This window comes from Aulonocara stuartgranti (assembly GCF_965226115.1).
Source record: "Aulonocara stuartgranti genome assembly, chromosome: 23".
NCBI classification, from domain to species: domain Eukaryota; kingdom Metazoa; phylum Chordata; class Actinopteri; order Cichliformes; family Cichlidae; genus Aulonocara; species Aulonocara stuartgranti.
The window spans coordinates 46943658-46953736 of record NC_138958.1 but is presented as its reverse complement, the minus strand read 5'-3'; positions in this window follow the sequence as shown (position 1 = coordinate 46953736).

Here is a 10079-nt window from a genome sequence, read left to right as displayed (position 1 = left end):
CAGGACCTTAAAATCTGCTCGAACCTGACAAGGTAGCCAGTGAAGACATCTCAGAACAGGGGTAATGTGCTCAAATTTCCCAGTTCTTGTTAAAATGTGAGCAGCTGCATTTTGCACCATCTGCAGACCTCTAAAACTTTTCTTTGGTAGGCCAGAAAGAAGAGCATTGCAATAATCAATACGGGAAGACACAAATGCATGGACAAGAACCTCTGCAGTGTCGCTTGACAAAACTTGTCTGATTCTGGCTGATGTTCCTCTAATGATAAAAGGCGGTCTTTGTTATCTCTTTTACATGAGATTCGAAAGAGAGCACCATGTCGAACCACACGCCCAAGTTTTTTACCTTGTTCCTGCAATTTATGACACTGTCATCAATTCTCAAGATCAAATTTTGGGACAAGTGCTGAAATTTGTGTGGCCCAATGACCATCACCTCTGTCTTATCAGTATTTAGGAGCAAGAAATTATCTGATAACCAGCCCTTAATTGCAGATAAACAACATTCTAGTTTAGAGACTTCAGCACAATTTCCAATGGTTAAAGGAACATAAAGCTGCAGGTCATCAGCGTAACAATGAAAGGTTACATTAAAAGAACGTAAAAGAACACCAAGAGGCAGCAGGTACATAGAAAACAGCAATGGTCCCAGTATGGAGCCCTGAGGGACCCCATGCCTCACTGCACAAGTCTCGGAGAGATCGTTTTTAAAACTAACAGTCTGAGACCTCCCAAACAGGTGAGATCTCAGCCATGATAAAACATTTCCTGTAATTCCAATAAAATGTTCAAGCCTATCCAATAAAATGCAGTGATGCACAGTGTCAAACGCAGCACTTAGATCCAGCAGTAATAAAACTGAAGTGCGATTGTTGTCTGCATTTACCAGCAGATCATTTACCACTTTGACTAAAGCTGTTTCTGTGGAGTGATTTGGTCTAAAAGCAGACTGAAATGGTTCAAACAGATTGTTAGTTGACAGATGCTCAGTGAGCTGCTTAAAAAACACCTTTTCAAAGATTTTAGATAAAAAAGACAGATGTGAGATGGGTCTATAATTTGCGACTAGTGGTGGGTTTTGATAATCGATTTATCAATTAAAATCGATTCTGGCTTGGATAACGTGATATCGATGCATTAAAATCCTGAATCGATTTTTTAATATAATTTTATTTTGCCCGAAACGCCAGAATCTCAGGTTAAACCTCACAAAACTTTAACAACCACCAAACAGCTGAAACAGTAAATGAGAGCAGGAACACGGATTCTGCACAAAGACGTAAACACAAAGCGCGGAGCCGCCGACGCATCAGAATCAGTGAGATGTCGCCTTTCTCACCCGATGGCACGGACACGGTCGGGGCTGAAAGCCGACAGCTCGCTGATTCTGATGTTTCGGCGGCTCCGAGCTTTGTGTTTACGTCCTTTTTACGCTGATTCTAAAGCTGTTAGTTTTATCTCTCTCCAAACAATATTCACTGAACCAGCAGCAAAAGAAGATCCAAACTACGCTTCACATAAACATCGTCATGAACTCACTCTGACTTTTGCTGTTTTGCTTCCACCAGGATAAAAATCACACTTCATGCACATTTCATGCATTTTAGACCTTCTTCAGAATACTGTATATACTATGGGCATCACGGTGCTGATTCAGAATCCTTACATTATTATTTATTACTAGAGCTACAATAAAAAAGCAAAGAGGAGGGGGAAGTAATAAATATGAAATAATGTATTTATGATGATTCCATTTGTTTCACTATCCACTCTGTGCAGGGCAAAGCTTATTACATGTTTAAACTGCAGAGATACAATAATTTTACTGCTGTAAAATCCAAATTTTGTCTTATTTAAAATATAAATCTAATATAATCTGCTTCGTAAAGTATGTTCTTTAAAATACAGCGTGTGTTTTTTAAAATATTATAATAATGCATAATTATGTGGACATGCATATTAGATCGTTTTTTAGTGAAATATAATCCCCCCAGAAAGGCAGGAAATGCTCTGTAACTTACTTTAAAACTAAATATGTTCACTAAAACGGTGACAGAGCTACAGACCCATGACAGCCTTACCCAGTGAGCTAGCAGCTATGACCAGCACTACATGTGCAGTTAATAAAAGGACAGGTAATGTTTGTCACGCTGTTGCACACACAGCATGCTCGTTTGTTTCAGTTCGTCAAATTGCCACAAGACAACTTACCAACGTGTACGTAATAAGCCAATACTCCTGTGTGCTACACACTACAGTGTGCGCTGTACAGCTACTTACTGGTGATTAATAGTTAAATATTATTGTTGAGGGGCACAGACAGGACTCCGCACGCACACACACATAAAAAAAAAAAAAAAAAAATGTTTTTTAAAAGTTGCCTCAACAAAAGGGCACTTTGGGCACCCATCAGGAAAGGGGCGGGTGCTCAAGCCCCTCCAGCCCCCCCTCTGCACGTGCCTGCATAAGTCACTTAGACAACCTAAAAATGTTATTGTTTGGCTTTTTTCAGTGTTTTGTTTGTTCGTGAGTAAATCGGTTTGGCTGAGATTAAAGTTATTAGATTAGATTAGATAAAATAAAACTTTATTAATCCCCCGGGTGGGTTCCTCCTTGGTTTTTACACAGCTGAATAAACATCAAACAGAAAACTGATTAAACAGAAGTATGAGACGGTCGAGAATTTACTCCAGTGTCCTGTTATATTGCAGATAGCAAGGAACAGACAGCCGAGTTTATTAAACTCCACCGAGACAGCGGTGACGCTAATCAGAAGGCTAGACTGTCCAATTTCCCCAGCTGTTTACTTCCAGCATATCCAACCTTCTGAGGACCTAGCCCACGTACGCCGCGAAGGCCGGGTCCTCGGGAGGATGCAGCCGATGAATTTGGATACTGTCACTACCCGATCGGGGGTGTGCCAAATGGCGGAGTGAGTAGACGCTCTCTACCGAGTTCTGCACAGAAAGTTCGTGAACAACGGTAAAACCTCAACTTTATGCTGCTAACACTAACAATTCACTAAATAAGAGAAGATACAGCAATCATAGGGCAAGAAGCAGCAGAATGCTTAATCAGAAAGGAGCGAAAAGGGGACTGGAAATTTCCAAGTCTAAGATAGCGCCTGAGAATGCTAACGAGGAGAGTGCTACGCCCAGCAACGTGCTAATGGATAGCTTCCATAACTACGCAGCTACTACGGTGGCACTCACGTTAGCCGAAGAAGAAGTGGATGAGTTCCCACCTCTCCCTGTTACACCTCTCAAATCGCCAGCTCCGAAGAAGGTGATGTACGAACGCAGCAACTCTGACCCAGTTGATGTAAATGAGATAATTTCTCGTCTGTCGGCACTAATAAACACCAGGTCTGATAACATTGAGAGCATGGTGAGAGAGAACTCGAACATGGTGAAAGAGAATACGCTCCAGATTGAGGGTCTCAAAAAGACGATTGATTTTGTGTGCGCGGAAATGAAAGATATGAAGGGGAAAGTTTGCGACTTGGAAAAAAAAGTAACTAAAGAGGAAGGTCGAGTGGACAACTGCCAACAGAGAATCTCTGAGTTGGAAAGATATTCCAGGAGGTGGAATCTCAGACTACATGGAGTCAGGGAGGCTGAGAAAGAAGACGTAAGGGGAAAGGTGACTGTGATATGCCAGTCTGTTCTGCCAGAACAAAATCATAGGCTGCCTGACGTCATCGACACCGTACACCGACTCGGAGCCAAGCGACAAGGTAGCACCAGACCTAGAGGCATCATCGTGCAGTTCACCTCCCGAATCTACAGAGATGCTGTATGGAAAGCAGCCAAAACATCCTCCTACCTGCAGGACAATCATTTGAGGTTCGCTGAAGATCTGTCCAGGGAGGACAGAGAACGTCGTGACAAACTGTGGCCGATGATAGACAAAGCCCGTAAGGAGGGTAAGCCGGCTTATTTCGTGGGAGGCCGAGGATTCATCAGTGGATCAGAAGTTTTCCCTCCTTCATAGAGACGCTTATTCAGTCTCCGAAATGACATTTCTGTAAGCTTGTTTACATGGTGAACTTGATATTTTCACCCTCAGGTTAAAGTTTTATTTTGTGTTGAAGAGTGTGTTTATCTATAAAAAGCTATATTTAAACCAAAGCAGATAGTTAAATACTGTATTTTTATAAGCTTAGTCACTCAGGGTTTTTACTGTTCTACTACCTAAATTGTGCAGCACCCGGTCCCCTTATCCTATAGATCTATTCTTAGCTGTAGAAGTTTAGAACTTACTTTTTCTCTTTCTTTTTTCTAATAACTTTGTCTTTTTCATTTGTTTCTCTTAATACCAGGGGTTTAAGACAAACATGTAAACGCAAAGCTTTGTTTTTATTTGCCAAACAATTTAAAACAGATTTTTGCTTTTTCCAAGAGAGTCATTCCACACCTGCTGATACAAATTTTTGGAAATCACAATGGGGTAATGAAGTCTGGTTGTCCCATGGCTCTGAGCGTTCTGCTGGAGTTGGCACGCTTAAAAATTATTTTTCTGTAGATGTGTTACACTCTGACTGTGACACCTTAGGACACTACCTCTGCTCACTAATCAGACACAATAACAGTACTTTCATTGCAGTAAATATATATGGTTACAATAATAAAACTGAAAATGATAAATTACTTGACTCCTTAGAAGAAAGAATTAATTTCTGGCTCTCCAAATACCCAAATTCAGTCCTCTTAATTGGTGGAGACTTTAACATTGCTTTAGACAATACGGTTGATAGGTGGCCTCCAGGGCAGCAGTCTTCATACAGTGCAAACTTAAAAAATTTCATGGGAAAATTTAATCTTGTGGATATTTGGAGAGAAAAATTTCCAGATGATAGACTCTTTACTTGGAGCAATAAGACAGGATCCAGGCAATCACGTATTGACTTTTGGCTTGTTTCTGACTGTATTGATAAAGATAATATTACCATTAATATACTTGCCACTCCCCTCACTGATCATAGAGCAATTTACATTAACGTCCGAATGTTTACACTGGATAATATACCTCATAAATTCTCTTATTGGAAGTTAAATAATTCTTTACTAAAAGATAAAATGGTTAACATGCAGATTAATAAATTAATTGTTTATTATTGGAACAAAGCTAACAGAGAGAAGTCCTTTTGTACCAATTGGGAACTTTTTAAATTTGAAGCATGCAAATTGAGAAGATATGGGAGTCAAATTGCTAAATTAAGGAAAGCTGAAGAACAAGAAGTAATAAGCAGAATTGCCTCTTATTACCAGAAGTCCCCAGAAGAAATCTCAGAGGAAGATAAATTAAGTTTACTAGAACTTCAAAATAAATTGGACGGTTTATAACGACTCAAGGCTGAGGGTGCTTTCATAAGATCCAGGAAGAGGTGGCTGGAGGAGGGTGAACAAAATTCTGCTTACTTTTTCAGACTTGAAAAATACAGATCAAAAACAAACTCTATTCATCAACTAAATATTAATGGCATTGTCTCTGACAATCCTGGAGAAATTTCACATTTCTGTGCCGAATTCTATACTAAACTATACGACTCAAAATATAATGAGGCTGTCTCAACAGGATTTTTCAATAATATTAAAAACCTAAAATCTATTGTTGTGGAAGATAGAAGTTATTGTGACAGCCCTCTGACTGTGGAGGAAGTTTGTAATTCCATTTCTGCACTTAAGGCCAATAAATCTCCCGGCACAGATGGTTTGACTGCAGAGTTTTATAAATCATTTTCTAATCTCCTGGCTCCATTTTTACTGCAGGTTTTTACAGAAAGTATAGAGAATAACATCCTCCCTCCTTCTCTTACTCAAGGTCTCATAACACTTATTCCAAAACCAAACAAAGACTTACTCTTTATTGATAATTGGAGACCCATCTCCCTGCTCAATAATGACTATAAGGTTATGGCTTTAATACTTGCTAACAGAATTAAAGAGGTCTTGGAAACAATTATTGATGAGACACAATCGGGCTTTATGAGAAACAGACACATTTCTAATAACCTTAGACTGGTTTTGGATTTACTTGATTACTCTGATTTGGTATCTGACAATAGCTTCATTCTCTTCCTGGATTTTTATAAGGCTTTTGATACAATTGAACATCAATTTATTTTCCACTCTTTGGAAAAATTTGGCTTTGGCAAGTTTTTCTGTAAAGCTGTCAAAACCTTATACACAAATGGCAATAGTTCTATTAAAATGATTAACGGCTCCACCCCGAGATTTGACCTGAAACGTGGTATTCGCCAAGGATGTCCTATTTCACCATATTTATTTTTACTTTGTACACAAATTGTTGCAACTAATATTTCAAACAGTGTTGTACAAGGAATCACCATAGCTGATAAGGAGCTCGTCATCAGCCAGTTAGCCGATGACACCACACTCTTCTTGAAGAATGCAAACCAAATCCCTCCAGCTCTTACTGTGATTAGTGATTTCTCTGAGGCCTCTGGTTTATGCCTAAATCTAAAAAAGTGTGAGTTACTAGCAATTAAAGACTGCCCTGCAAATACTATCTGTAATATCTCTGTTAGACAAGAAGTCACATACTTGGGACTGTTACAGTTTTTTCTGAATGCTTAAACCCTAACTGTGATTCCTGTAGCACAATTCCTAAAACTATGCAGACATATAGCAATACCACTCACTGAGTTTGCAAAACTAAAAGCACAAAAACTGCTTTGCACTCAGTTTGCAATTTCGTAACACACACTTTGCAAAACTGTAGGCAGAATTCACTGCACAACACTCAATTACCAAATTTCCAACACACTCCTAGCAAAAGTATACACATGTATGGCTATCATTAACACTAATTTGCCAACTGTCTGGCACACTTTCACATGTGAAGACTTTCTTAGATAATTAGTTCACTTTGCAATCAGCCTAAGCACTACAATACAGGTAAGCTGTGTGTGCGGAGTACAATGGAGGGAGCAGAAAGAGTGAGAAGTAGAGGAGGCCGAGGAAGAGGACGTGGAGGTGAAGAAGTAGGATGAAGAGGACGACAAGGACAAGGAGGAGCAAGAGGTAGACGAGGAGGGGGCAGAGGAAGCATGTTCACTGCAGACCAAGTAACCCATATAGTCATTATGGCGATTGCAAATAATCCTATACTTGGAAATAACCACTTGTGTTTGTTTTGATGTGTGTGAATAAACACCAGTACTTGAAGTTTGGATCCCTCTATGCTTATGGATCTATGACAGAAGTATGAGCTCAAACTGACATAGCCTACCTTGTGCACAGAGAAAGCAAAAGCCAGATGTGTTTTGTATTCATACCATCAGTGTGCAGTTGGCGCATTGTGTGCTTAGTAGATGATGGCTTGTGTGTACTGTTTGATACGGAAACACCATTTTTACGAAGGTGTGTAGAGTTAATCTAGCTGTGTTTGCTTTTGCAAGAGAACTACAATGTTTTGATGATTGGGTGACAGGTTTTCTTATTTGTGTGAAGAGTTTTGCAAAATTAGCCAATAGTTGCAAAAAAAGGGCTTAAGCAATCAGAAAAAACTGTAATATCCATCCATCCATCTTCATCCGCTTTATCCGAGGCCGGGTCGCGGGGGCAGCAGCCTAAGCAAAGAGGCCCAGACCTCCCTCTCCCCAGCCACCTCCTCCAGCTTATCCGGTGGAACACCAAGGCGTTCCCAGGCCAGCCGAGAGATATAACCTCTCCAGCGTGTCCTGGGTCTGCCCCGGGGCCTCCTCCCGGTGGGACATGCCTGAAACACCTCACCCAGGGGGCATCCTTGTCAGATGCCCGAACCACCTCAGCTGGCTCCTTTCGATGTGGAGCAGCAGCTGCTCTACTCTGAGCCCCTCCCAGATGGCCGAACTTCTCACCCTATCTCTAAGGGAGAGGCCAGCCACCCTTCGGAGGAAGCTCATTTCTGCCGCTTGTATCCGCGATCTCGTTCTTTCGGTCACTACCCACAGCTCGTGGCCATAGGTGAGGGTAGGGACGTAGATCGACCGTAGATCGACCGGTAAATTGAGAGCTTCGCTTTTACACTCAGCTCCCTCTTCACCACGACTGACCGGCGTCCAGCGTCCGCATTACTGCAGCTGCAGCCCCAATCCCAATCTGTTAATATCCAAAAACCAAAAATCAAGATTCTCTTCAAACTTCACTCCAATTATACAGAAAACCCTAAAAAAGTTCAACCAGTGGCTGCAAAGGGACTTGTCTTTGAAAGGTACAGTGTTAATTACTAAAGCAGAAGGGATATCCCGATTAACATATGCTGCTGTCTCCTTACATCTGGATAAGAAAATTAGTAAAGATGTTGACCGTATGCTCTTTAATTTTATATGGAAAAACCGTACGCATTATATTAGAAAAACTGTTGTGATGAATAAGTACGAATCAGGTGGGCTTAACGTTTTAGACTTTTCTACTTTAAATAACACTTTCAAAATTAATTGGGCCAAACATTTTCTTAAAAACCCTACCTCTATCTGGAACTTTATACCACATTATATTTTCTCTCGTTTTGGTGGCTTTAATTTTGTTTTAAATTGTAATTACAATGTTGAGAAACTCCCTGTAAAGCTTTCATCCTTCCATAAGCAGGTCCTCTTAGCGTGGACCCTCATTTATAAACACAACTTCTCACCTCACAAATACCTTATCTGGAACAACAGAGATATTTTATATAAAAATAAATCACTTTTCCTGGAAACTTGGGTCCAAAATGGGATCCTATTGGTGGCTCAGCTGGTTAATAAAGAGGGACAACTACTTACTTACAACGACTTTATTGCACTATATAATTTTCCAATCAGTGTTCAGGAATTCTCAATGGTGCTTGGTGCCATACCCTCAGGGACTTTAATATTATATAAAAACACTGACAGCTCAATATCTACCTCAGTCACTCTCCCTCAGGGGTGTCAAACTCAAATACACAGTGGGCCAAAATTCAAAACTGGAACAAGGTCGCGGGCTAACATTAATATTTACTGAAAAAAAATCTTCCTCCAGATTTAAGAATGAATCTCTTCTTATGGACTCAAACAAGTTTTTCTGAAAAACTGAATATGGAACAAGCAAAGCTTAATACTAAACAATATATATATTAGCTGTATAATACCAGTAGGCCAGCTCTAATAATAATTTGGTATGGCTTCGCGGGCCAAATGTAATTAGGCTGCGGGCCAAATTTGGCCCGCGGGCCAGAGTTTGACACCTATGCTCTCCCTGATCCAGCTGAGTCACCAATAGGAAAAATCTGCTTTTCACAGGAACTTGGTAACAGCAATAAGAGAATACGTAGTTTATTCCAAGAAGATATCGTCTCTCTCCCATATATCTTATTGGAACCGATATGTTCCAGATATCAAGTGGAAGACAGTCTGGATGGTCCCCCATAAATATTTGATTGTAAATAAGGTGAAAGAAGTCTCATTTAAAATTCTACATAAATGTTATCCAGCCAGTCACTACATGGTAAAATTTAAAAGGGACATTAATACTAATTGTACTTTCTGTGGGGATCATCCAGAAACTGTGACACATCTTTTTTGGTACTGTTCTTTTACACAGAGATTCTGGAAGGAATTTAGCAGGTTTGTTATTGTCCATATTTTAAGGGAGTTTTCTTTACGATGGGAAAATGTTTTATTCTGTTTCTTTAAGTTCCCCAAGAAGTATGATAAATGTTTTTTTATGATAAATTTGTTAATACTTTTAGCTAAATTTTTTATCCATAAATGTAAGTTTACTAACAAAACACCATATTTCTGTCATTATTTTAAGGATGTGGAAATGTACATACAATCAATATCAGACTCCACCAACAAAAAGGCTCCCAAAACAATATATGTATGTGAATTTTTGCGTGTATTCTTATAATTGTTACCTTTTTCTTTTACCCTTGGCTTTTTGTGTTAATGTTCTGTTGTTTTGTATACTTCATCTGTTCGTATGTTGTATACTCATTGTTTGTTAAATAAAGTTTTAAAAAAAAAAGACACGACCAGAGTTTCTGTCGCCATCATCCGTGGTGGCGCAAGATGGCGTGTTGAGCAGTCGTACAAATTAGGAGCTCGTTGAACT